Source organism: Macrobrachium rosenbergii, chromosome 7 (assembly GCF_040412425.1).
Source record: "Macrobrachium rosenbergii isolate ZJJX-2024 chromosome 7, ASM4041242v1, whole genome shotgun sequence".
Taxonomy (NCBI): domain Eukaryota; kingdom Metazoa; phylum Arthropoda; class Malacostraca; order Decapoda; family Palaemonidae; genus Macrobrachium; species Macrobrachium rosenbergii.
In genome coordinates this window covers 10,658,394-10,685,741 of record NC_089747.1, presented here as the reverse complement: position 1 = coordinate 10,685,741, position 27,348 = coordinate 10,658,394, and the positions used below count along the sequence as shown (strand labels likewise).

The 27,348-nt window shown below is 36.0% G+C and overlaps 1 protein-coding gene across 3 annotated transcripts in view; it reads left to right on the top strand.

Annotated features, from left to right (window-relative positions):
* The window catches only part of LOC136840123 (uncharacterized), a 697,102-nt gene that overhangs the window by 277,102 nt on the left and 392,652 nt on the right, over positions 1-27,348 (top strand). The window contains exon 2 of one of the 3 annotated variants that reach the window (XM_067106520.1): positions 14,187-14,301. The exons of 1 other annotated variant lie outside the window; for it this stretch is intronic. The gene's annotated coding sequence lies outside the window, so the exon portion shown is untranslated. Of the gene's footprint in view, positions 1-14,053; positions 14,302-27,348 lie in introns of those variants that run through there. One more of the 3 variants, XM_067106521.1, reaches the window with a different exon arrangement.

Below are 27,348 nucleotides of genomic sequence, written 5' to 3'. Positions count from 1 at the left end.
GAATGATTTTGTGTCGCTAATAAAGTAATTTAGAGGCGGTTCCTTGTCATGCACGTCCACATTCCTTCAGGTTTATCCTTGATAATAAGAATAGATGGAGAAGATTAGAGACAATAAACGATGGACACCACATGTACTTCAGCGTTCATTATGAACCTTACAAAAATGTTCACATTAACGCTTACGTGAACCTTACACAGCCATGCATGCAGTAAATATATATATATATATATATATATATATATATATATATATATATATATATATATATATATATATATATATATATATATATATATATATATATATATATATCTATAAAGAAATAAGAAGGCTCTATCCACCACACATTATCGAGAGAGAGGGCTATTAATAAAGCTTAGTAAGTTCCAACAAAATGCCGATGAAAACATGTAACTCCAGTTCTAATAATCCTTTCATTTCCATTATCCCAAATCCATAGTTCGCTCAGAACTGGAAAACCTTTATCTATGTAGGTACACGGCAGTACGTTACCTTCGGAGAGTTCGGAATTTTCCTACATATTAGAAATACTGGGCATGTCATTAACTGAGTGGGGCGGAGTTGGTTTTCAAGAGTATGTCCATACGACAAACTGTGACAAATTACCCCTCAGTTAGCGGGCCCAAAAACCACAGTGGCTTCATCAGGCCCTAAGGCACACCTTCATGCAGCTAATTTATCACAATTTATGGAAATGGACTTTCAAATAGTTTGCATGAGGATCTTAATAAGTTCCCAATATTAACTGGGATGCTCATTTGAATGACTGGTGACACCTCTCAGTTTCAGTGGAAAGTGGAAATGGACTTTATTAATTTTCTTTAAATGATTGATAATTTTCTTATATTGATTTTTTTTTACATCATTAATTAGTTGATAAATTTTTTAAATAATTTCTTCTTGTTAATATGATGAATAAACATTCTCAATTTTAATTGTGTAAAACATTGACCTCTCTCTCTCTCTCTCTCTCTCTCTCTCTCTCTCTCTCTCTCTCTCACACACACACACACACACACACACACACACACTTTCCACCATCATTTTAATCGTGATGAAAATTTACAGTATTTTTTTACGAATAAAGAGTATTCTAAGATTTTTTCTTTCGTGTGGAATTCTCGATTTTCGTTCTTCTCTCTAGTAATTACATCCTATAATTCTGCCAGAGACAAACAACTAATTTGTTCCTTGGAAAAGCTCAGTTTACTTTTTCCTCACACTTGATTGCCTCTCAGGTTTTACGGTGATTTCCAAATTCAATCTTCTTTTTATTTCGAACGTCGTGACTTCTTCTCCAATAGTCATTAGAGCTTTTCAGAGAAAATACATGTTAGATGTCAAAATACGCAGCACAGATGAAGCTCTGTACCATGTGGGAATTCAGACTGAAAATGAAAATATGTAAGCGAGGAGCAAATTTATTCCTAACTCTCTGCTGACGTCTCCTGAATTTCAGGAGTATCGGTTTATTTTCTGTACCCTTATATTTATTTATTTATCAACTTTTCCTATAATTTGTCTCTCTCTCTCTGCAGGCCGATTTCCCTTAGGAACCCTCTTGGGTTTACAGTCTGTTGACTCTGTCCATAAGGGTTTTCAGCTGAAGATTGAAAGAAGGGAAAAAAAAGAAAGAACTCCTTTCACGTCTAACCTCGTATATGGGAAATATGACGCAACCGTTCATGATGATGGTAATAATTTTATTGTTCTTTTGAAATCCCATTTCTGGGTAATAAGAATGTCAACAATAGATTCAGTAATTTTGCCATCTTCCAATACTGCACAACCCTGTGATGTTTATTGTTTGCCAAGGAAATATATTGGTTTTGTGGTTGCACGGTATCCTTTATTTAACTTGTACTTAAAGCACTAACGTACAATATTTCCCATGAATCGAGGATTATTTAGATTAAGAACGTAAAACTGCGTTTCTTCTGGTTCGTTTGTGTAAATATTGCCTTTTGTATTGAAATATTCAATAAATCCTCACTTCTCAAATGCCATCGTCATATATGCCAGTGCAACATTTCCTTCTTATTAGGCAAGTACTTCTGATCTGCATCAAAAATGTTTTAAGAAATTTTCTTTAATTTCAAAATACTATTCTATTATTTCAAGGAACCGCACCCTAACTCTTCCCTTCCTCTCGTACAGGATTCCGAGCTCCGAGGAAAAGTCGGATTAAGAAAGCGAGGGGGAAAAAGGAAAACAACCGAAGTCTTTTCTCCTTAAAGGAAGCCCGATGGGTTTGCTTCCCCCTTTTAAGAGTGTTTTGCTTCCTTTGAAGGGAGTTGTATCTCCCCAATAAAAGTGAAATGATTTTTTTTGTTTACTCGGAGTTGGAAGGTCTCCTCCCCCCAACAAACCCCCCCTCCTCCATCGCCCCTACCTGTGTGGTGTTATCATTTCTTTCAAGTCCATATTTGAATAGAATCTCGCTCCTGTTTTGGCATAGTGAGAGTTATTAATTTTACATGTTTCTTCTCTCTCTCTCTCTCTCTCTCTCTCTCTCTCTCTCTCTCTTTTTTTTTTTTAGAATCAGGAATTCCGGCTATATAAACAAAGCTTGTAATTTTCCAGTCCGAAGGATCGTGGTTGATTCTGACGGAAGAATAAAATCTGAATTCTTTAGTCTTTGGATACTACTTAGTCTCTCTCTCTCTCTCTCTCTCTCTCTCTCTCTCTCTCTCTCTCTCTCTCTCTCTCTCTCTCTCTAGTGTTTTGTAGTGACGTTTATAAATTAAACATGTTCCTCCTATTGGAATCTCTCTCTCTCTCTCTCTCTCTCTCTCTCTCTCTCTCTCTCTCTACTGTACTGGTTTGTAGTGACATTTATTAATTAAACATGCTCCTCCTATTTGAATCTCTACTGGTCTTTCTCTCTTTTATTCTCTAAACATCTCCTCTCTATTCTCTCTCTCTCTCTCTCTCAAGCAATTACCAAAGAAATTTGGTATTCATGTTAATTGGCAATTATTCCATCCTTTTGGTACATCATTAACACAAAACACATTTTAAAAAATTATTTTCATTTGCTCTACGTGTGCGTCGTATGAGTTTGTGTGTGGTAATGTGGTTGCATTTACATTTGCGCTGAGTTCTTGATATAGTGAGCTTTTCCTTTTGAAGTACTGGGAGAAGAAAAGTGTAGTTGAGGTTAAAGTATGGCTACGTGATCGTTTAAATAAAGTGAATTTGCCGTGAAAATCTGAGCATAAGTCAATACATGTGTCCTGAAGTATGAATTTATTGTTGATAGTGTTTTTTTATATCATTACATTATTATTATTATTATTATTAGTAGTAGTAGTAGTAGTAGTAGTAGTAGTAGTAGTAGTAGTAGTAGTAGTAGTAGGAGGAGGAGGAGGAGGAGGAGGAGGAGAGTAGCATATCTTATGATCGGTTATGATAATTGTTGATTTTGGTTCATTACGTTGAATAGAGCCTTAAATACTCTTCATTGGGAATGATAATTTGCATGTGAATAGAAAGAGGAGTGTTATTAGCGGAGCTTGTCTCTCTCTCTCTCTCTCTCTCTCTCTCTCTCTCTCTCTCTCTCTCTCTCTCTCTCCTTCTCTTTATTGAAAGTTAATTCAGTGACTAAAATTTTATTGTCTATACTCAAGGTTAATTTTACAATTCTGGGTAAACAAGTAAATTTCAATATAAGCTAACTTTGTATTGTCTCTGAAAACATTTCTGAAACTTCCTTGTTCAGAACATCGTCTCTCTCTCTCTCTCTCTCTCTCTCTCTCTCTCTCTCTCTCTCTCTCTCTCTCTCTCTCTTTAGCACAGCAACAATGTAGGTTGGTTTAGATTAAGCCACTAGGTGTGGAAAGGTGGTAAAATGATTAAAAAGGCCTGGTGTGGACTTTTGGACTATGTGCAACCAACTGAGCCGAAAAAGGGAGAATGGATACGTAGCCCCCGCCTACAGTAGGCATCCTTGCCAATGACCTTATTATGATTTTAGATGGTTTAGAAGTGTCCACTAGCAGCCATTTAGTCCTACTCGAGGCGATTAAGTTATGCATACGTTACGAAGAGTATTGTTCTATTTAGTTATCACTTTTGAAGTTTCCAATATGCTTTATCGTTACTGGGATTTCGGGAATCCTTTACACTGGCCAATAATTGAACTGCCGTTGTTCCCAAAACTTTGAACTTCATTTCTTTAACTTGTGGTTCCTGAAAACAAGAAAAAATCATCTTTTTCTCTCTGAATTTACGATTGTTTCTTGATTTACTTAATTTTTCCTTACTTTACCATCACGTTATTTGGCACATTCTTCCGGACATCAATGATGTTTTCAATATTTTTATAAAGTTTTTTTTTATCCTTTCGATGCTGGGTATTTTACTGATAATCTTGCTCCTTTTGGTTATTGTTTCAATGTCTTTTTCCTTTCCCTACACTTCTTTATTTATGATTTCCCTTCATTTGTCAAACTGATCACTGCTGTTATTGTTATCTCAGAAATATCATAGAATAAATTGGACGTTTCCATGTTGTCTAACGACGCGAATTGGACGTCTCCATCATTCGCGCCTTGATTCCTCCCTTTCACGATTTCCTTCACGACTTCCTCCTCAGCCTCTTCATTATGATCAGTTTTCGCTCCTTGTGGCAGCAATCATCTTCCATTTTCCACGGCTCCCCAGCGTTAACTTCCTCTCTCTCTCTCTCTCCCAGTCACTTACACATTACGTTCTGTTTCTTCGTCACGCACACAGATCTCTCTCTCTCTCTCTCTCTCTCTCTCTCTTCTCTCTCTCCATCATCCTTTCTGTCTCTTACACATACGTTATATCTCCCCTTCGAACAGATCTCTCTCTCTCTCTCTCTCTCTCTCTCTCTCTCCCATCATCCTTTCTCTCTTACACATACGTTATCTCTCCCTCGAACATTCTCCTCTCCATCATCCTTTCTCTCTGTCTCTTACACATACGTTATATCTCCCCTTCGAACATTCTCTCTCTCTCTCTCTCTCTCTCTCTCTCTCTCTCTCTCTCTCTCTCCATCATCCTTTCTTCTGTCTCTTACATCATACCTTTATATCTCTGAACATTCTCTTACACTTTCTCTCTCTCTCTCTCTCCCCTCTCTCTCTCATCATCATCTCTCTCTCTGTCTCTTACACATGTTATATCTCCTCGAACTCTCTCTCTCTCTCTCTCTCTCTCTCTCTCTCTCTCTGTGTCATTATCATCCTTATCACCCTTTCTCCTTTGTTAAGGCTTCGATCATGCGAGCCGTCTTCCAGTCTGCCTCCTTCATTAAAGACAATGCGTTGGAAGGGACTTATCGAATTACATGCAAACTCCCTCCCTGTTCCTTCGTCCGCCTGTCTGTCTGTCTGTCTCTCTCTCTGTCTGCCTGCCTGTCTGTCTGTCTGTCTGTATGTCTGTGTCTGCGGCTCAAGGATGGATCTCAAAGATTCAACAGCATCTTTGTTTAATTCCAGATCTTCCCTTGGTAATTCCTTGTGTTATTTGGTTAGATTCAGCTCCCGTTTCTTAATCCTTTTTGGGGTAGTTTCTGATTTGTAGAATTGTCGGTGGTAAAGTACAACAGTAATTTGCTAATTAGTTAGGAATAGCCGTAGCCTCCGTCTGTCATGTTGCATTAATTGTCTGTGAGTGGTTTTAATCAACCTTTCCGTAATTGTTCTGTGGTTTCCTTGTGTACAGTTTTTTCTAACTGGTATTAACTCTAAGTGTCGATATTGCTGTTTTTAATACAGAAAATGAAGTGTGTATATATATATATATATATATATATATATATATATATATATATATATATATATATATATATATATATATATATATATAGAGAGAGAGAGAGAGAGAGAGAGAGAGAGAGAGAGAGAGAGACAGAGAGAGAGAGAGAGCGAGAGAGTGAGAGAGAGAGAATATTGGCTAGAGACATTACTAAAGAACCGAACAACCATATTATTTGCATAAAACTTTCAGTAGCTAAATTATCCAAAAAATGTTTGTGACAAAAAAAAGTATTCATGGAAAAAAAGCCATTAAGATGACGATTTTAAAAACCGGATTATACGAACTGTGAAATTCCATTAACGGAAATCAAATATATATACATATAAATATGCAGCATAAAGAAAAGCGGCCCGAAAAAGGGAAAGGAAAACTGGGTTAATGTAAAATACAAAATGGCCCGGAAACGGCTTAAATTGAAATCGACTAAAATAAGCGCTCGGGCCGCTGCTGGTCGATTCTGGATGAAGAGAGAAAGGCAATCTCGGGAGATCGAGGCATTTTAAACGTTTATTCGAGAGATGAATTCCGAATTGTGATTAATCCGAAATCTTTGAATGGAGTCTTGAAGGGGGAAAATCGGAATCTCCCTCCCCCCACCCCCTCCGTCCCTTGGGGCGTCGTCTCCGGGCTGCGTTTATTTGCGCGTTGCCCGGAAAGCAGTTTTGTGTCGGTCGTTCTCTTTCCTTTTTTTTTTATATTCATGCACGGGTTTGCATTATTGCTGCCTTCTTGCCTGCAGGAAATATGAAACGCATGAAGTGGAAATCTTTTAGTGAAGAAGGAATATTTCTCCGTGGTCTTTAAGGGTTCTTTGTTACGTTTGTTTTTGATATATACATTATATATATATATATATATATATATATATATATATATATATATATATATATATATATATATATATATATATATATATATATATATATTACGAAAAACACCTAACAAGTCTCTCTTAAAGGACACGAAAATGTATGTATGTATGTATATATATATATATATATATATATATATATATATATATATATATATATATATGTATGTATATATATTCATTTATTTAATTTGGAACTATCTTTGATAGTCATGGGTTAAGAATATTAGGGAATTTGGTCTAGTTGTTGTCATTTCATTCGTATGGTGATATTGACCCTATTGCTGTTATTGTTGTTTTGTTCTTATTGTTGTTTCCTTCTTCTTTGTCTCGTCTCCGTTGTGGTCGAAAACGTTTTTTTTTTTTTTCACTTCGTCTTGTAGATAATCCAAAGTCGTTTTCCGTAGGCGAGAGGGATTCGATGAACGGACTCTCGTGGGTCAGAGCCTCATCCGCTGATTGATTTCTCAGGTGGTTTCGACTCTCCCCGGAAAAGACTGCTAACTTTTGCCTCTGCTATTCTTTCCCCGAGGATCATTTTCCGGGACCAGAAGCTGTCTTTTATCACTGGGAAGAGGCAGTGAGATAGGAACTATGTCTCTCTCTCTCTCTCTCTCTTTTCTCTCTCTCCATACTGTGTATGTGTATATATATATATATATATATATATATATATATATATATATATATATATATATATATATATATATAGAGAGAGAGAGAGAGAGAGAGAGAGAGAGAGAGAGAGAGAGAGAGAGAGAGAGAGAGAGATTATAAATAAGTTAATATATACAGTATTATGTATACATATGTATTTATACATGTGTATATATACTGTATATGCATATTAACGAACACTATTCTGAATTTACTATATGATGAAAGTTTTAAAGAAAACACTAGGGTTTTGAACCTTTTAACCTATATTTATCACAAGTATAATGAATTCGATTTTAAGGAGGTAATCATACCAGTGTTTGTGAGTATATTGTGGGTGTGTCTCCGTGCTTGATATTCCTGTAATGTAACAACGCTCTGTGAATTTATGAAACATCTAAAAAACAAAATTAATGTAAGGAATTAATACATTTTGACTGATAATACATATGTCAAAATAAATAATCCTTCATGTATTTTTGTTGTATGAATTTCTAAATAATTATTCACGCATTCAGAAATAAAATTTATCATTCCTTTAAGTGTTCTCATTTAAATTAAAATATGCATTGTTTTGATACAATAGCCGATGAAATGAAATGTCCAGTTTCAGATATCATTTGCTGCTGACCCCCCGGTAAAAATATTTTAGATATGCTCGCAGGTGATATCCTACCAAAACTTGAGTTTGCATGGATGTCGAAACATACGTATTTTGTAAAGAGATATCTATTTCTAGAATAAAGTCTACCTTCTCTGAATTCTGCAGTGCTTCAGAACTATTAAATAGCGATTCATTATGATCGTGCAACAATTTAAAACAGCAAAGTCTTTGAAAGGAAATGAAAGATAGTGAACACAGCATATAAACGGAACTGCCGAGCATTGTGGCCGAATCCTCGAGATAAGAGTCAGATTAAGAAAGGGAAAAGAACTGAAATGTCAATAGAGAGAGAGAGAGAGAGAGAGAGAGAGAGAGAGAGAGAGAGAGATCTTGGGGGCATACTATCAGCGGAGCAATTGTACTGGGTGGCCCGTATTGCGAGGCCAAATTACTCTTGTCTGCGATAGCTTTCCTTGGAGAGAAGGTATTACCACGACTGGGAGTCGCCGCCCTTTCACTAACTCTTTCCTCTCCTAATGAGCAAAGGATCCCCCTCGAGGCTTCATGCAGGCAAAGAGAGAGAGAGGAAATAGAAAAAAAAAAAAAGAATTTCATACCTTGTGCCCTCTTGTGGACAGAAAGCTTGACAGAATTTCGCAACCAGTGGCTTTATATGAACAGACTGAGAGAAACGGAATTTGATAACACTTCTGCTCGTGCGGACAGACGGACGGAGAGAGAAGCAATTTCAAAACTCGAGGTCTCATTCGGGAAGGCAAACTGACTCAAAAATAATTTCATACCAAGTGGCTTCATATGGACAGACGGCAAACAAAGAGAAGTGGAATTGATAACCCATGTTCTAAAATGGACAGACAGAAAGTGGGAAAAAGGAACTTCAAACCGTCTGGCCTGTGGACAGACACGCAGACAGTGAAACGGAAATTTGATAACTCTTGGTTTCCTACAGACTGACAGAGAGAAAGAATTTCATTCTTAGTGGCCTCTTATGTACAGACTGACAAATCCATACCTATTGCCATCATGTGGAGAGAGAGAGAGAGAGAGAGAGAGAGAGAGAGAAAGCCACAAAATTCAGACAGAGAAAAGGAGTTTAAAATTTAGTGACCTCATGCGAACTGACAAGCAAATGGACATAGAAGGAATTTCATAGCTCTTGGCTGCATGAGGGCTGAAAGTAAACAAATATAAAATGCGGCTAAGTTCCTTCGGCGCAATTGAGTTTTCTGTACAGCCACTACAGCGTATAATCAAGGTCACCGAAAATAGATCTATCTTTCGGTGATCTCGGTATAATGCTGTATAGCCTATCCTGTATCGTTGCCAGAAGCACGATTATGGTTAACTTGAACCTTAAATAAAATAAAGACTACTGAGCTAGAGGGCTGCAATTTGGTATGTTCGATGATTGGAGGGTGGATGATCAACATAACAATTTGCAGCCCTCTAGCCTCAGTAGTGTTTAAGATCTGAGGGCGGACAGAATAAAGTGCGGATGCACAATAGTTTTCTTTTACAGAAAACTAAAAACAGAATTGATGGAATATCATACCTCATGACATCATAAAATAAAAGGAATTTCACACCTCTTGGACTCATGCGGATGGTCAAACTAACAGTCAGATAAAGATTGAAATTCATTCCTCTTGCTTTATGTGAACAGACGCTTAGGGAGAAAGAGAGAAAACTAATTTTCTTCCTCGTGGCCTTATGCAGACAGGCACACACACACAGAACAGAGAAAGAACTTCGTAATAATAACGCAACAGATATCATCCCTAATAGCCTAGTTGCAGCTGATGACAGTAGGTAATTTCGCATTGTTATGTGTTCTTTTCTGTGCATGTATAGACGAAAAATACGCATAGATAAGGTATTTCACAGCATGGTGCCTTCATTTTCTTCCGTAAATATGGTAGCGTTATCCCTTATTTTACTGTTTCATGGTGCACATAATTTTCTTTAGGAACCCAGGTACTGCGTTGGATTTATGTATTCCTAGGATTCCTGTTATCAGTTCTGGATAAGAATCTTTCCGGTTATAAATCTTTTGCGATATTGTTACGATGGTTCAATTTCTAAATTTTTTTTATCCATTAGCAAGAGACCAAAAATTCCTGCTCAATTAAACCATCTTTTCACTAAGAGTGTAAGGTACAAATGACTTACGATGTCTTGACTCCAAGTTGATATAAACGAGTCAGTCAGATAATCAGCGCAAGAGCCTGAAATTAAAAGATCGATGGCTTTGAGTTTACGTCTCTGAACTGTCGTTTTTCCACCAAGGAATCCGTCACTAAAAGGGTTTTTCCATTACCGTACTAATTGTGTGAGGGAGTTGTTCAGAGGCTTCAACTTGTTAAGAAATTTTCAGGTATGGAGATCTTGTTTTGTATGTTTGTTGTATGGCTTTTGTCAGTGGATTGCACAAATAGAAATTAACACTTTTAAAACTGAAATTGTTCAAGGATAAAGTATAATTCTTTATGAACTAATATATATGGAAATTATTAGAAAGGGGAAAGAGAAGCATGGCCCTCATGCACTCCCTAGACGTAACGATATGAAAACAATTTAGTTTTGTTCACATTTTTCGTCGCTCGAAGGTAATATTGATAAAGCCCAGTACTGTAAAGTAAAAAGCGTAAAATGAAATGAAAATTAAAAGATTAACGTCTTATAAAAAAAACCAGAGACGTAGTTAAGAGCGATCCATGGCAACTGACAAACCAGTGGAGGAAGTGATAATTTCTCAGAATTTCACGAAAGAATTATAAAGAAGAGGAAGAGAAGGTTCCCTGGGAATGAAATGGTGGCAGAGGTCCCTTCCACATCTGTACTGCAGTTGTTTTGGATGAAGAGGCCCAGATGCCCTGACCGTCTGGCGTGGATGGGAGGGGCCTTGTCATCCGCAGTCATCCAGATTCCATTTCTTTTCCAAAACTTTCATTTAATTTGGCTCATGGTAAATAATATATATATATATATATATATATATATATATATATATATATATATATTAATTATATATATGGTAAATAATTATATATGAGCCTAATATATTATACATATATATATATATATATATATATATATATATATATATATAAATATAATGTGTGTGTATATATATATATATATATATATATATATATATATATATTTATATTAGTCTCCTTAGTTATGTATCAAATAAATGTGAATGAAAGTGATTCCATTTTATGACAAATGTTCATGAATAGTATTTCCTCACAAGTTTACTTAAAACCCTGAAACTGAAGTTGGCAATATGTCTGCGCATTTACTTTGCTAACTCTCCTCTTTGTGCCCGGGTCCTCCTTTGGGACACCATAGATCCATCAGGCTGGATGGCACAAGTACCGAGAATTTCCCGAATATCCCTAGATATGCCTATCTTTGGTCCTCCTTTAACTCGGTTATCCCGCTCTTCTCCATCCACGCCTCCCATTCATTGTCATCAGCAGGACGGTCATATGAGAGAGAGAGAGAGAGAGAGAGAGAGAGAGAGACTAGGACGCTTTCTCTCTGATGCGCTTTCCCGGAAATTTCAGGACTAGGGATCTCGTCATGGACGCCTTGGGCTCAGCACTTGGGAGGACTGGGGCGCCTATTTTTAAGGGTCAGGGTTGAATGCCGAACATGAGGGGAAAAATGGAGGTGACGAAAAAGAAAAGGAGACTTGGTAGGAGAATGGAAGGTGAGTAGATGAAAAGGGGTGAACCGAAGTCTTTTAAAAAACAAAAAATGATGGAGAGGGAATTAAGTAAATTATGGCGGAAGTGGGAAAACAGAGGTCGGTTTTTTAAAATCGTGTAAAGTCATGACCGCCAAGTTTATTTTACCAGGAAGTTAAAATAATCATTAAATCAGTATAAAATGTAAATTTATCCGGTTAATTTTGTAAAACAATAAATAAAAGTTAGTTTTAGTTTCATTTTGCCTACTTGTTCGTGGTGGTATTTTTTCGTGGTGGAATTACTCTCTCTCTTTTTTTACCTATACTTATCTGAATTCTCTCTCTCTCTGTGTTTTACTTAGTAAAGGATGATATTACATAATATGTACATATGCAAATGTACTGATCAAAAATACTTTAACTTTAGGTGAAGTAATGTTATAAAGCATGTTACTGTGCACTTTAAGGGTAGTTGATGTATACTGATTATTAGGTAATTAAGTAGAAACTTAATATGCCATGGCTCATATAATGCAGTCTTTGTTCAATGAATTGAATAATTAACATGGATCATCCTATCCATTTAGAAGTAATTAGTCATAATTATAAGTTAGCGAATAGGAATAATTTGCATTCTTTGATAATGAAACAGTAATAATTGAAAACGCATGCAGTTACCATCTGTGTTATTTTAATTAACAATTCCGAAACCCAGACTCCTGTATCTGTTATTATTATTATTATTATTATTATTATTATTATTATTATTATTATTATTACCGTACATATTCACAGTTCCGCTAACTGGGTGAACGCAAAGCTTAGTTGCTAGTTGTGGACACAAGCAGGTTGGGGAGTGCGTGGAGTAGGCTTGTCAGTTTGGTTACAAGAGAACAATCAATGGGTACCACTTGAGTTCGGGTGTTAATCTGGTTACGGGCTGAAAATTTCTATAAAAGGCTCTAAAGCATTGTATCATTTATATTCTTTGTAAAGGGGAATGGTCATTAAAAAGTTTTTGAGAGCATTTTAATCAATAACACCGATTCAACACTGACTAGAAGTAGTCAGATAATGAATTCATATAGTAATGCTTTGTGCAGTCAATTTTGAATGCACCAACGTCTGCATTAACAACTTTTTCGTGTGTTGGTTGCTGGCGGTCCATACGTTTGCCAGAATTGCATCATGGCACAACCTATGTAACCGTGCTGGTTTGTAAAGGTCTGATAGCTGCATTTACCTGAGAAATTTGCTCATTCTTTTTTTTATTTGTAAAATATTTTGGTCAGTTTTCATAATCTTTAATAACAGCAACTTTATTTTTCTTTTTAAATGTTAACGCTAGTTTTGTAAATTATTCCATATTCCAACTATGATTATATTGCAAATCGTTTCCAGATATACTGTAGGTAAAGAAATGTATATAAATATAAATGAGAGGAGCTCTCTGTTCACCACTAATTTAAACGTCTCTAGGCCCCAGTTATCAGAATAAAGCGAAAAGTATATACTGTATCTTAACCATACCGTCGAAAGTCACCAGGCAATGTAAGAGAGGGTCGAGACGAACTTAGACCAAGGTACCATGATCTTTCAAATATACTGTAGGGCCAGTGATGGGAAAAAGTGGACGAGCTGGACGACGGCAAGTCTAATCGTGGAGAGCGTTACCTGTAGACTATCTGGATTATACATGGTAAAGAAATTAATGTAGACACATTACGTTTTATTATTTTTTATGCATACAGATTCTCCAAGCACTTGTACTGTATAGGATAAGCGCTAAATTTTCAAAGAAGCCTCCACACAGAGAGAGAGAGAGAGAGAGAGAGAGAGAGAGAGAGAGAGAGAGAGAGAGAGAGAGAGAGAGAACGGTATATTAAGTGATGCATAAGAGATAGAGAGGGAAGGGTATATTAAGTGATGCGTAAGAGAGAGAGAGAGAGAGAAAGAGAGGGAAGGGTATATTAAGTGATGCGTAAGAGAGAGAGAAGGGGATATTAGGTGATGCGAAAGAGATAGCAAGAGAGACAGAGGAGAGAAAAAAAAATTGAGAAGGGTATATTACGACGTATAAGAGGCAAAGAGAAGAATGATGATATTGAGAGAGAGAGAGAGATCGAGAAGGGGAAAGTAGGTGATGTGTAAGAGACAAAGAGAAAGGATGATGAGAGAGAGAGAGAGAGAGAGACAGAGATGATCTGTGTGCATAACGAAGAAAAAGAACATAATGTATAAGAGGCTGGGAAAAAGTATGGTAATGATACTGAGAGAGAGAGAGAGAGAGAGAGAGAGAGAGAGAGAGAGAGAGAGAGAGAGAGAGGCAATGATTGATTTGCAGGAACAAAACAACCCAGAAAGCAGGTGGTGAGAAGGGGGTGTGGCGGGGGGTGGTTATCCTCCTGATTAGCTCGTCCTAATTGAATAGGGAAAAATATAAAGGGAGCTCCAGCAACCGGCTCCTCGCTCCAGGCTCCTCTTTTTTGTTTGTTTATTTTTTTTTTATTTTCTTATTCTAGGCAAATGTGGACGATGCCAGCCTGAACTGTCCTAGCTATTCGAGGTCGGGAGAAAAAATGAAGATCTCATCCTTAGGCCTTTTACAATAGGCCTGTTCGAAAAAGCCATCATAAGGTCTCTACCATCTTTCTTGTTTTCTACCTGTTTTTCTGTAGATGGTGATGCAGTTAGTGATGGCTTTTTTTGTGTGTTTGTCTTTTAACTTAAAACTTGCATTAAAATGCCTTACATTAACTTAATTTTCGGTGAGTAATTAAATACTCTGTGTTGAATTTTAATGTTTTTTGAGCGACCGCTTACCAATATTTTGCAGATATTTCATAGTGAAAGTAGGAGTTCATCACCGTATTTTCTGAGAAAGCAAAACTTATTCATGTAAAAATATATATATATATGTGTGTGTGTGTGTGTGTGTGTGTGTGTGTGTGTGTGTGTTTGTTTACGCGGCCTCTTTTGCCCTCAAAAGAAAATCTGCGTGTATTTAGCTATAACTTTTCAGTGTTGTCAAGTAATTGTTAGCAGCACGTTATACTTAGTAGTTTTTCTTGTACTCTCTCTCTCTCTCTCTCTCTCTCTCTCTCTCTCTCTCTGTAATGTGTAATGAAAACCCGCGGGTATTTACCTGCCACTTTTTAGTGACATCTCGTAATTTGACATTTTTCTTTACTCTCTCTCTCTCTCTCTCTCTCTCTCTCTCTCTCTCTCTCTCTCTCTCTCTCTCTCTCTCTCTCCCTGTCGTGTAATGTCTGTTTATGGCTTTACTATCTTGTTGAGTTTTATCCATATAATTTCCGTGATATTTGAATTTATCTTATAGCCTACTGTAAGATGAAGAAAGGTAACAAACAAGTTCTAAGATTTCATAGTTAGATAGATTGCCTTCAGTAGATAAGCTTAATTATAGGTTATGTGTATTTGAAAATGTGTGCAGGACTATGCTTGGTTTTTAGGGTGACGATACCCTTTACTCTCGACTGTTGAAAATAATCGCATGGAAATATTTAAAATATATTCATTATATCTGTAAGATTCGGTTTTTCTCCTGTTTAATTTCTGTTGAACGGATATAACTGCAAATTATGTCTTTCAAACCTCGCACATAGAATTTTTGCAAGTGGGGTTCAAAAGTTTTTAAATCTACTTCCTGATATATATTATATATTATATATATCATATATACATAAATATGTATTTATACATAAATATTTATATTCCTGACAATATATTTATATATGTATATATATTTATATAAATAAATAAAGATAAAATTCACGAGACTGCTAAGTAAAGGACGAAAGAGTTGAAAGTCCTCGCAGCACTCCAGTGTTTCCCTTTCCTTCGTGGATTTTATCTTTATTTGTATATTTCATCACGTTCCATATTTTCGTGACTCAGTTATACATTTATATAAATGTATATTCCATATATGTATATATATATATATATATATATATATATATATATATATATATATATATATATATATATATATATATATTAGAAAAACACTGATGCGGAGTAATTCTTAATTGATTGAAAAATCTTTCATTCAAGTCCTTGATGCGTATAGTAATCCCTCACACGATAATAAATATTAATATAATAAAAATATCGTTAATGCTAGGTTCCTGTGACAGAAAGACAGACAGAGACAGGGAAAACCTCGCACTGGCGAAATAATTACGCGCAAAACCAGAAATCGTATCGACGATTTCTATCGGGTTCCCACGGAAGCGAGGACACGCGAAAGGAGGAGGAGGAGGAGGAGGAGGCGGCGGTGTACCGGACGAGGAAGGAAGCGGATCCTGGTAATTGAGTGTAGGAAATCCGGAGCTCGAAATACAAGAAGAAACAGGAGATGAGAATTGAGAAGCCCTGTTTGTTTCTAAAGAAGGAGAAGAAGGAGGAGAATCTCCTTATTCGCGGAATTGAGGTCGTCGTGTTTTTTTTTTTAATGGATGTTACGCCCGGTATGGTATTTTAAAGGAGAAAAACGTTGGTTGGTTGACCTGTGCTTGCTAATGTATTCTTTCTGGGTATGGTTTTATATATATATATATATATATATATATATATATATATATATATATATATATATATATATATATATATATGCATCTACAATATATATACTGTATATATATATATACAGTATATATATATATATATATATATATATATATATATATATATATATATATATATATATATATATATATATATATATATATATGCATCTACAATATATATATATATATATATATATATATATATATGTATATATTATATGTAGATGTATATATTACATACATATATACATAAATACATACATACACATACAGACGCCAGACATTATTACATTGCCTAATTTATTTGCAATTGATTAAAGCAGATCTTTCAGTTTGGTACTCAATTGCAACATTCATCTTTCTGACTAAATGCTGTTTTAAGGATTAACGAAAAATGATAACTTCGATATCATTACAATCCAACGTCCTAGCTTTTCTAAACGATTTACCCTAAATCATTTTAATAAGAGGATAAATAGAGAGAAAGAGAAAGTCCTTTTCCAAAACGCTCTGGAGATAAGTTTTTGAATATCGTATAAATGTGGCCGGTTTTCTAAAAGATTTGTTTATTTCAGTTCATTTCCCCCATTCAGCGGTTGTGTTCAATTCGGTAAACGCTCGAGGTTAAAGTTTAGCCCTAACGGATTCAGTTTCACGATCTACGTGTGTGTGGGTTTATTGGCGTCAGATTTACAGCGACTGTTTCTCACTGTAATCGCCCATGGCCAGCGACGGCGACTATTTTTTTTTTGATGCCTCCCCCAGCTGACTTATTTTATTTCCCCCCATTGCCATTGCTCATAACGCTTCCTGCCGCTTGTTTATCCCACTTATCGTCGCATTTGTGTCGTATATCGATCAGTCGTTCGCGTTTTCCCACCCATTACGTCATTTTTAGGAGGGGCATTGGTGGTCGGGGTGGGGTGGGGTGGTTGTGGGGAGGGGGGGAAGGGAGAATTACATTCGCATGAACCAATTATTTTGCTCTTGATGGAGTTCCCGGTCTTTTTATCTTGACGAACGGCGGCGTTTCCCGCGTTCCAATAATGCTTCGCGCGCAATTCTCCCGCGCCAAAATGGCGTCATACTTCGCCTAGCCTTTCGGTCGTTAGGGTGCTATTGACAACGTATCTAAATCTACGAACGCACGATACAAGAAGCCCAAGTAGATGGATAGCAGGAAGTCATTTCCTCTTTCTCGGAAGAAATAAAAATCGTAGCCTTGTTTATTGGGTAGCTTGTGGCACCGAGTTATTGGTTCCATTGATGTATTAATCGAGGGATCAGTCTCAGAAATTCCAATCAACGAGAACTCTTGGAGATAGATTTCTACACACGTTTGTAGGTCAGGTGCCGAAAATATCGTTTACTGTGAGGTGTCATTTTGAGATATTAAGAAATAGGTCACGATAACGTTATGGAAAAGGTAAAGGTGTAGCTTATTAGTGATCTAGTTAGCAAGGTTATTATATATATATATATATATATATATATATATATATATATATATATATATATATATATATATTATATATGTGTGCATGTATGTCTGTATGTATAATGACGTGACATAGGGTATAAACAAATTATATGGCCACTGGAGAATTTAAACAACTGAATGCAAGATCTTTCGCCTTTAGCCTAAGGCATTTTGAAAGTTTTGCTTGAAAATGCCTGGGAGTAAAGGTAGAGATCCTGCAGAGATCTTGCATATGTACTGTTTATATGTTTATATATATATATATATATATATATATATATATATATATATATATATATATATATATATATAGTGCATACTAGATATATATATATATATATATATATATATATATATATATATATATATATATATATATATATATATATATATATATATATATATTTACATACATATATACAGACACATGTATTTATATATAGTTTAGCGGTCGATCGAAGCGAACATTTCTCTTTTATTTTTTCCACCAAAAAATTTTGTCGATTTAGACAAGATACCCATGGATCTTAACCCTTTATGGTATAAAGAAGGGGAAAAATCTATTCCAGTTCATACTTACATATGTCTAGTGAATTCATATGCAAAAATGTTATCTCAATTCCAGTGGAAGTTCAAGAAAACCTATATTTTTTTGTAATCAGATCGAGGGATAGACCTGTGAAGCTTACCAGAAAGTGGAAATTATTAAAGCATGAAAAGTTCACGTTGTAGGTTGCACTGCTAATTACCCGTTTGTTTTTTTTTTTTTGACGTTTGATTTCCTTCACTTGGTTCTGACAGAAGTTTTACCAGTTAAGCTTTTATCGATCTTATCGTTTGACTATCTTTGTCTGTAGCAGTTTCTCTTGTAACCTTCTTTTTTTAGAAATATGAATATATGGATATTTAGGAAAACATAATAATCCACACTTACGCGCTTGTTTGAATGAGAGAGATAAAATAGAGAGAGAGAAACAATATTTGATCGTTTTCTTGACACTTCAAATAAAAGACAGTTCACTTCCTTTGAAGACGAACAGGCATAAGTTTGTGTTCGTGGAGTTGTAATCCCAAATTGCATTATTACTCTGAAGTTCTAAGCATCCATAAGAGAGAGAGAGAAGCAAGATTTGATAATTTTCTTGGTGTATCAAATAAAAGACAGTTCACTTCCTTTGAAGCTAAACAGGCATAAATTTATGTTCGTGACGTTGATCATGGAGTTGTAATTACAAATTGCATAATTTCTCAGAAATTCTAAGCATCCAGTGAGAGAGAAAGAGGGAGAGAGAGAGGAAAGCAACATGCACTCATTAATTCCTGAAAATCTCAAGGAAAAAAAATTAAGTTTTGAGATCTTCGCCATTCCTGAAGGCGATACATAGCAATTTGCACTCTCTGCCGCTACTGCATAGAGGTGGATTTTTGAGGAAATGAAATTCATTTGAGAAGGCTCGGTTAATCCTCTTTTTCCATTTTCGGGATTCGCATTAGGGTTTGGGATTTATATGCCGTGTTCAGAGCTCAGACGGATTTATCACTGGCATGTTTTGGAAAGTGATTTTATTTTCTCTTTGCAAAATTAAATTTTTTCGTGTTACACGTGGGTCTTTGATGGAAGAAGTATGCTGTATTTGTGTGTGCGTGTGTTTGTGTGTATGTGTGTGTGTGTGTGGGTCGTAAAATAATGATATCTGAAGAAGGACAGGTCGTACAAATACTAGTAACTTGAAAAATGAGACGCAGCTCAGGATTGGAATAACAATAACAACCAGGATCTCCTGTTGTAACAGACATAACAACCAACTGAATAGCACTCTTGACTCATACACTACGACAGCAACTTGAGACTCTCAGACCCATAGTTGAGAAACCTTAATTTCATGTGGGACAGTTAACACACAAAATAATAATTTCCAGTTCCGGTAAGTTTCACAGGTCTATCCCTCAACCTAGGTAAAAAAAAAAAAAAAAAAAAAAAAAAAAAAAAAACAGGTTTTCTTGGACATCCACTGGAATTGAGATAACATCTTTTTGCATATGAATTCACTAGACATATGTAAGTGTGAACTGGAATAAATTTTTACCGTACTTTATAACAAGATGGGTTAGCGAAAGCCATATTCTTTTTACAGGAGAAGGTTCGAATCCCACTGGGGAGAGAAGAAAGTTTTCATTAACTTCCCTTCTGTATTTGTGGCTTTCAAAGTGTCATGAAATCGAGAAGTTAACACGTCATTATCGCTGGTGTGTTCCACCAGAGTTAACTGACGATTTTGTACATAATTCACTGCATAGGTCAACGAAGAAATATGGTTTTTAAGGAAACGTTCCTAAAGCGTTTCCACTCGGTTTGGAATCGAACCCAAGCTCTCTTGGTGATGTATGCGTAATGTTTTTCTTATCTGTGAATCTCCCATTATCAAAATGACCCAGGAATGAAACTATAGAAAGTCATAAAATGCATATTAGCGGCAAACTCTCCTACGCAGGATTATATATTATAACTCTGGAAGTAAATGGAATTGAAAGATGATTTTCTAACACTGACGAAGTTATGAAAAAGTGTACAATAGAAATTGCAATAGGAGGGCCATCAAAAACGTAATAGAGCCATATCACGAAATGAAGATGATTGAAAAGAGGAGAGGGAATAAGAAGGAAAAAGTAGAAAAGAACCAAGGGAAGCGAGAAAAGAAAGAAGGCAAAGGAAGAAATAGCGAGAGTCCCCGTTGGAAAGAAAATGAAATCCACAAGACTTCCTCTTTGACGAGTTAAGCCCCGGGATTTTTGTGTTCGGTAATCATCGCGGTGCCAATAACACTTAGGGCGGGATTTACTACGCTCCCATACCCACCGCTGATAAGACCCTCTCCTTAATGAATCGCGCCCAGGCCCCCGTTATTGGCCTACAATGAAACAGATTGAATTTCGTGCCCCGGGATTCTGAGCAGGGAACTGGGATAGAGAGAGGTAACGCTTAATAATGGCTGGTGAGGTTTCTCTCTTTTTACTTATTTTATTAATTTTTTTTTATTTGGGTTTTGATCGAAGGAAAACGTTTTGGTTTATGTTGGTGATTCGTTAATTTATATGTGGATGTTTTGTTTGTTGTAAACTGTAAAGGATATAAATTTTTGTCTTTATTTGAAAATTAAGTTTATTTCTTGGTGGTTTGCAGGGAAATATGCGAGTTATGTCGGCGAGTCATTAATTTATTTGTGGTTGTTTCGCTTCGTGTAATGGAATAAATTTTAATCTTTATTACAGGTTAAGTTTATTTCTTGGTGTGTATCTTTAGGTGTAATTTCTTTTGATTTAGGTCTGACAGGAAAAAATCAATTATATTGGAGATTGCAGTTTATTTCGTGCTGATTGGTAGCTCTTGTTTCTGTTTTCCTTCATTCTAAAATAGTTTTAAAAAGTGGAATATGAGATTGAATTTTGCTTGCGATATATTTCTTTCCATTCAAACTAAATATTGATGGAGGGATTTTGATTATCCGCGTATTGGTTAAGTCTTTTTCCTTAAGAAAAGAGATGGGAAATGTATCTCGGTTTAACATTTGAGTAATTTCTCTCCTTTGCCATGATTAAAAACAAGAGAATTATTGATAAACACAAGAAGAGGAAAAGAAACACCAATTCTCGGAAGTCTGAGAGAGAGAGAGAGAGAGAGAGAGAATTTATACTTCCTTTGTACAGAATATAAGGTATGCGAAATCTTTAAGCTTCATACCCAGTTATCATTTTTATTGCGTTCGTGGTTTAACCCAGTACGACTATTCCCTCCTGTGTCCAATCTTCATCGGATTCCCTGCAGAACCAATTCACCATTAGAATGTATGGAAAGAATTTCTACAAAATTTTAATGTTGCTTTCTTGATTCATAGCGATATTTGTGTGTACAGTTGTGTAGTAATATTTACAGTGTATATAGCACGTTATATATATATATATACACACACACATATATATATATATTTATATATATATATAATTATATATATATATATATATATATATATATATATATATATATATATATATATATATATATATTATATGTAAATACACATTATGTTTCGTATTCCCTCACGTCTCACCGTATTTCATATGCATTTGTTTGTTTATGCGATATTCGCCAGATATCCAGGAAAACAAACGGTGTTTATCTATCTCCTACATTTCCATAAATTATAGGATTGCCGTGTAATTGCCTTTACTGATAAATGCAAAATTTAGGTCGTGAGACTCGCAGATTCGGCGTGTAAAAAAAAAAAAAAAAAAAAAAAACACGGCTATTTGTGCATGTAGAGACAGGTGTACACAGGCGCACAACTATATTCAGTATATATAATATATTTGTGTTAATTATTTATATATCCACTTATATATATATATATATATATATATATATATATATATATATATATATATGTGTGTGTGTGTGTGTGTGTGTGTGTGTATGTGTGTGTGTGTGTGTGTGTGTGTGTGGGCGTAAGCTTGTGTGTCATGGCTCCTGCAGTATTTTCCTTGGGTGAAGAAGTACAGTAACACTTTCCGATAAATTTTCTGATTAAACTTTTTATAGAGTAATTTTTCTTAAAGTTTACTAAATATTTCAGTTTTAAAAATTGATTGTGATTGTTAAAGAGTTATGTTTATTTTTAGATGCATATTTTTAGAAATGCTCCAGTAAGTCACTGGTTAACTAAATTACATGATACCCTACCAATAACAAGTAAAAAATGCGCCGAAGTTTCTTCGGCGCAATCAAGTTTTCTGTACATCGTATAGTCAAGGCCACCGAAAATAGATCTATCTTTCGGTGGTCACGGTATAATGCTGTATGAGCCACGGCCCATGAAAGTTTAACCAGTACCCGGTGGTGGCTTATCCTATATCGTTGCCAGATGCATGATTATGGCTAACTTTAACCTTAAATGAAATAAAAACTGCTGAGGCTAGAGGGTGGATGATCAATATACCAATTTGCAGCCCTTTAGCCTCAGTAGTTTTTAAGATCTGATGGCGGACAGAATAAAGTGCGGACGGACAGACAAAGCCGGCATAATAGTTTCCTTTTATAGAAAACTTAAAAATTATGAGACTATAACGGTATTTCTGTTCTTATGCTTTCATTTGATGAGTGTATTAGTTTTGATGGTTAACTTTACACGATTTTGTCATTATTATTGAATTTAATATATGGTTTGTCATTTTGGGCTTATTTTATTTTGATTATGGTCATGCATTGACTCTTGCTTATGGACGGAACTTGGTCGTACAAAGATATAAAAAACACGGGGCTACATCCAACTGTCAAACCCCGAGTGTGTCTAATTCCTCAAACAGCTGAAGCAATATCTCTCTCTCTCTCTCTCTCTCTCTCTCTCTCTCTCTCTCTCTCTCTCTCTCTCTCTCTGTCTCTAGGAAATATCCAGATGCATATCTACGACAGAAGCCAGTTTGTAATCCTCACCTAATTCTAAAGTCAGTCCAATCCTGAAAATGGGAAAGACCTCCCACTATGTATTCCTCTAAAAAAATATCCCTTCCCATCCCCCTATCCAGTAACTCATGTCTTTTCTAATATTAATCTTCGGCCATTCCCTCAGTTCAATAATGTAACGTTTCCAATACCCATTCTTCAACCCTCAACCTTTATCGAGTCAAGTTGGGTTGGTGAAAGTATTGCCTCTGCAACGGCTCCCCTCGAGGTCTTCGGTTCCCCGTTTCCATTTTTAATTTCGTTTCTGCTATTTTTGCCACTTAGGATATATGAACTTCTTTTTCACTTTAATTCCAGGTTTTCGTTTTTTTTTTCAGTATTCCCCTATCTAATCCCCTGCCCACTCGAGATCTCATTCCCTTACCTGATTCCTTGGCTTCTCCTCCCCTGCTCACTCCTTTTCCGAGATTTATCTCTTCCCCTTCTCTTTCTTATTTGTCTCCCCAGCCTACGCCTCTCCGACCTACTACTGCATTCCCTTGTCCTCTTACCTAATCCCCCTGGCTGCTTTCCATTGAAGAGGAGTAATTATCAACATTAAGCAAAACCTGATATATAAGCTCGGTACGGTAATTACCTCCCCAAGCCTCTCCCCTTAGTGTGATTGCGTTTAAGTCCTACTTAACGACGTGAATTTGGAGCAAACTTCGTGTCGTTTTAGGTCGTTCGAAGTGCTATCGCGGTGCTTAACATAATCACAGGTTCTTTAGTGTTTATTGTAATTATTGTAATTGCCGCCCGTAATGGTTCAGGGTACCTAGGGTCGAGTTTGCTTTTGTTTGCATTGTGATGTGTTAGATTTCATTTGGAAGGAAAAGTTTCTGCAAGTCGTCTGCGTTACTGCATGAAACATTTGATAATAGATATGACACTTATTTCCTCTTTTGAACCTGTATAAAGGTAAAATTGTTGCACCCGTGACGTAATGGGAACGAAAGAGAATAAGGGCAGGAAAACCTCCAGAGAATATTGTTTTCGAGCTGGAATTCCAAAAAGGGCCAGACCAAAAATAAATTGTTTTCTGGTGTAGTTCTCATACAGATATTGAGGAAGTTTGAGAACAAATTGCATCATCCTTTTTTATGCGTTCAGATTTTATTATCAGTGGAGTATGTTGTTATCCCACTTAACCCAGTTCACCGAGTGTCTCTTTTTCCATTTATCTTCATCATTATCTCATCTTGCGGCCACTTAGGCTGGTTCTTCAACCAGGTAATAGACTCATAGCCTGCGTTTGCCCGCCAGAATGACAGTCTTTAAAGTGGTTATCTTCGAGAACGAATATGTAAGTCTCCTTCTCTTTCCAGAATATATGTTCTATTTTTTCACAGATGTATTCTGTCCAGAGTCTAGAATGAGTAAGGAGTTTCTAGAAAGGCTATCTATGTTTCCTGCTTTTTTTCCCAAGTGCAATTTGTCTAGAATTATTGTGTCTCCAGAAGTGTCTTATGTACATCTCTCCTGTTCCCTTCCAAGAATATACTCTCAAGAATAATTGTCTCTAGGGTAACCATATAAAGTGATTCCTCTTTTCCAAGTATATAGTAAATAGAATGCCTGTTTGCAGAATGATTAGGTGTGTCAACTGCGTTTTTGAATTATATGTATTCACAGCTCCTAGAATGACTGAAGAATAACTATGCATGTTCCTGCTCCTTTCCAATTCCATGCTTTTTAGAATGAGTACGCCTACAGATAGAATATATATGTTAACTACTTTCAAGAATGACTCTGCTCAGGATGGCTGTGCGTGTCTCCAGCTCTTTATCCAAGCTTATGCACTTAAGAGTTACTGTGTTCCGTGTATGGCTGTATAAAAAATGCATGGTTTTTCCAAGTATACGTTTTCGTAGGATTTTCTTATCTCTTGTTGTTACAGCGCTCAAAAGTGCTGGAAAGGATCGAGCGGCGTTGCTAATGGTTCTCTTGCAGAACGTATAGCCCTCTGCAAGACTGGTGCGATTATAAATATACGCAAAATGCATGAAGGTTATTATATGTGTTGAAGCGTTTTTACATTGCTTCCGGAATATTAATATTTTTTCTTGTTTATAACGTTATATTAAACGCATTTGCTCCAGATTTTTCCTCGTTGGCATAGGTATTTCCCCGTGTTTGGAATTTTAAAAGTTGTGTTCACATACCATTCAGAATACTGGTATACACATTTAGGCTGCCAAATGTTTATGAATAGCAGTATACACAGTGCATGTTTCCCAAGATTGTATGAAGAGAGAGAGAGAGAGAGAGAGAGAGAGAGAGAGAGAGAGAGAGAGAGAGAGAGAGAGAGACAGTCTGTCAGTTACTCAGCCACATCTGTTGATGCCCAAACAAGTAGACAGTGTGCGTGCGCTGGTGTTTCTGCTTGAGATTGTAATCACGTAAGAACCATTCCATTAGCAGTATTTGGAAACCTATTCATTGCACCGTGGCCTTTTGATTAAAATTTTCGTCTCTCAGGTAGCGTGAAACTTCAAGTACGTGAAAGAAACCAGCTAAGACGAACGGAAATGAAGCAAAAACTTGAAAAGAGTCTTGGGTGTATTTACACCAAGTTATTGAATGAACGTGACATGGATAGAATAGAATATAAATAAAATATATGTCTGTTGAATTATTGAAATGTTCCTATTGAGGTATGTCATGAAACCGTTGAAGAAATCGCGTACTAATGGAATGCAGTATAGCCTTTTAAATAAGGTCAGTCAAGATTTTCTAACCTCTTGGTTGTGTAGCCTAGCTTAAGAGAGAGCGTCAAATATAATAACGTATGTCATTCATAAGATATTATTCCCAGTCTTGCTGGAAGCATAATTCAGCTTTAATGTTGCTGGACATATTTATATTTATTTGCCCTATACGCTTCTTATCTCAAGTAGTCATAACATCAAAGTATACATTTTCGAGTACATTTTATTACATAAAATATGCAACTCCAAGTGATCCTCCATCATGGGAAAACTACGACGCTTTCTCTTATTCAAGCAGTGAAAATCAGTCACCGGGGAAAATGGCCAATCCGTGATTGAAGCCTCGCGAGTTTCCAAAGATATAAAGATGATTTTATGACGGTGGCGAGCGTGCCTAATTCTATAGGACAGCGGTTTTAGGGCGTGACGTTGATCCTGACAGAGATATGTTAATGGCAAGGTAACCTCAGAGTATACTGGGGTTTTACTCTTCAATGATTATGGATCGCCTTTGCTGCTAGATGAGACGTATTTAGACAGAGGAATTATTAATGAAATATTGATTTAGTGGTTCGAGAGGGAAAGCTCAGGAAGTACATCAAAATTTCAAGCGAAGATGCAGCGCATTACTACCCTAAAATAATTCTCCTGTTTTAATAGTTTGCTTACATTTTTATCTATTCATTTATTGATTTGATCATCTGTTTTTCCTTTTCTGATAACTGATCTCCTCTTTTTGTTTTTCCTATTACATTCCTTCTGTTACTCCTTTCAAATGAACACCATATTCTTTGGAAGCTTGAATTTCAAGTCATTGGCCGATGTGGACTTGTTCCAAATGAATAGGGTTCATGTTCTGAATAATAATAATAATAATAATGTAATATAGATATTTCTTTTTGTGATAAATGCAGTAGGTATGCCGACGTAAAATAAGCGCATAATAATCAAATCAGTTAGAAATTCAGAAAAAAATGCTTATGAAAAATAAAACGATTTAGTAAAATATGACTTAAGTAAAGCAAAATTTTTGTAAAACTAATTAATTTTTAGAAAGACTGAAAGATTGCTATTAACAAACAATAGATAAATGAGAAGGATAAAATAAAACAAACGGTGAATGAGATAGAATACGTGAAAACTAACATTGTAGTTCTAAAACAATAAACAATGCATATAATTTGGCATGACGCTAAAATTTCAAATTACGGTGACGTGATGAATTAAAGCGAACGAGCCCCACAAACAAATGTTTACATTTTCCGAGAAGTTCGTGGGAAATCGTGCGTCTGTCGACAAGTTTGGGTGTAACTATTGACTTCGGAACATTCATTGACCTTCATGTTGTAGTGTAGTTTCGTGTTACGGAGGTTCGGCTCGCGACGGCATTCCGCTGGGATGGTCGGT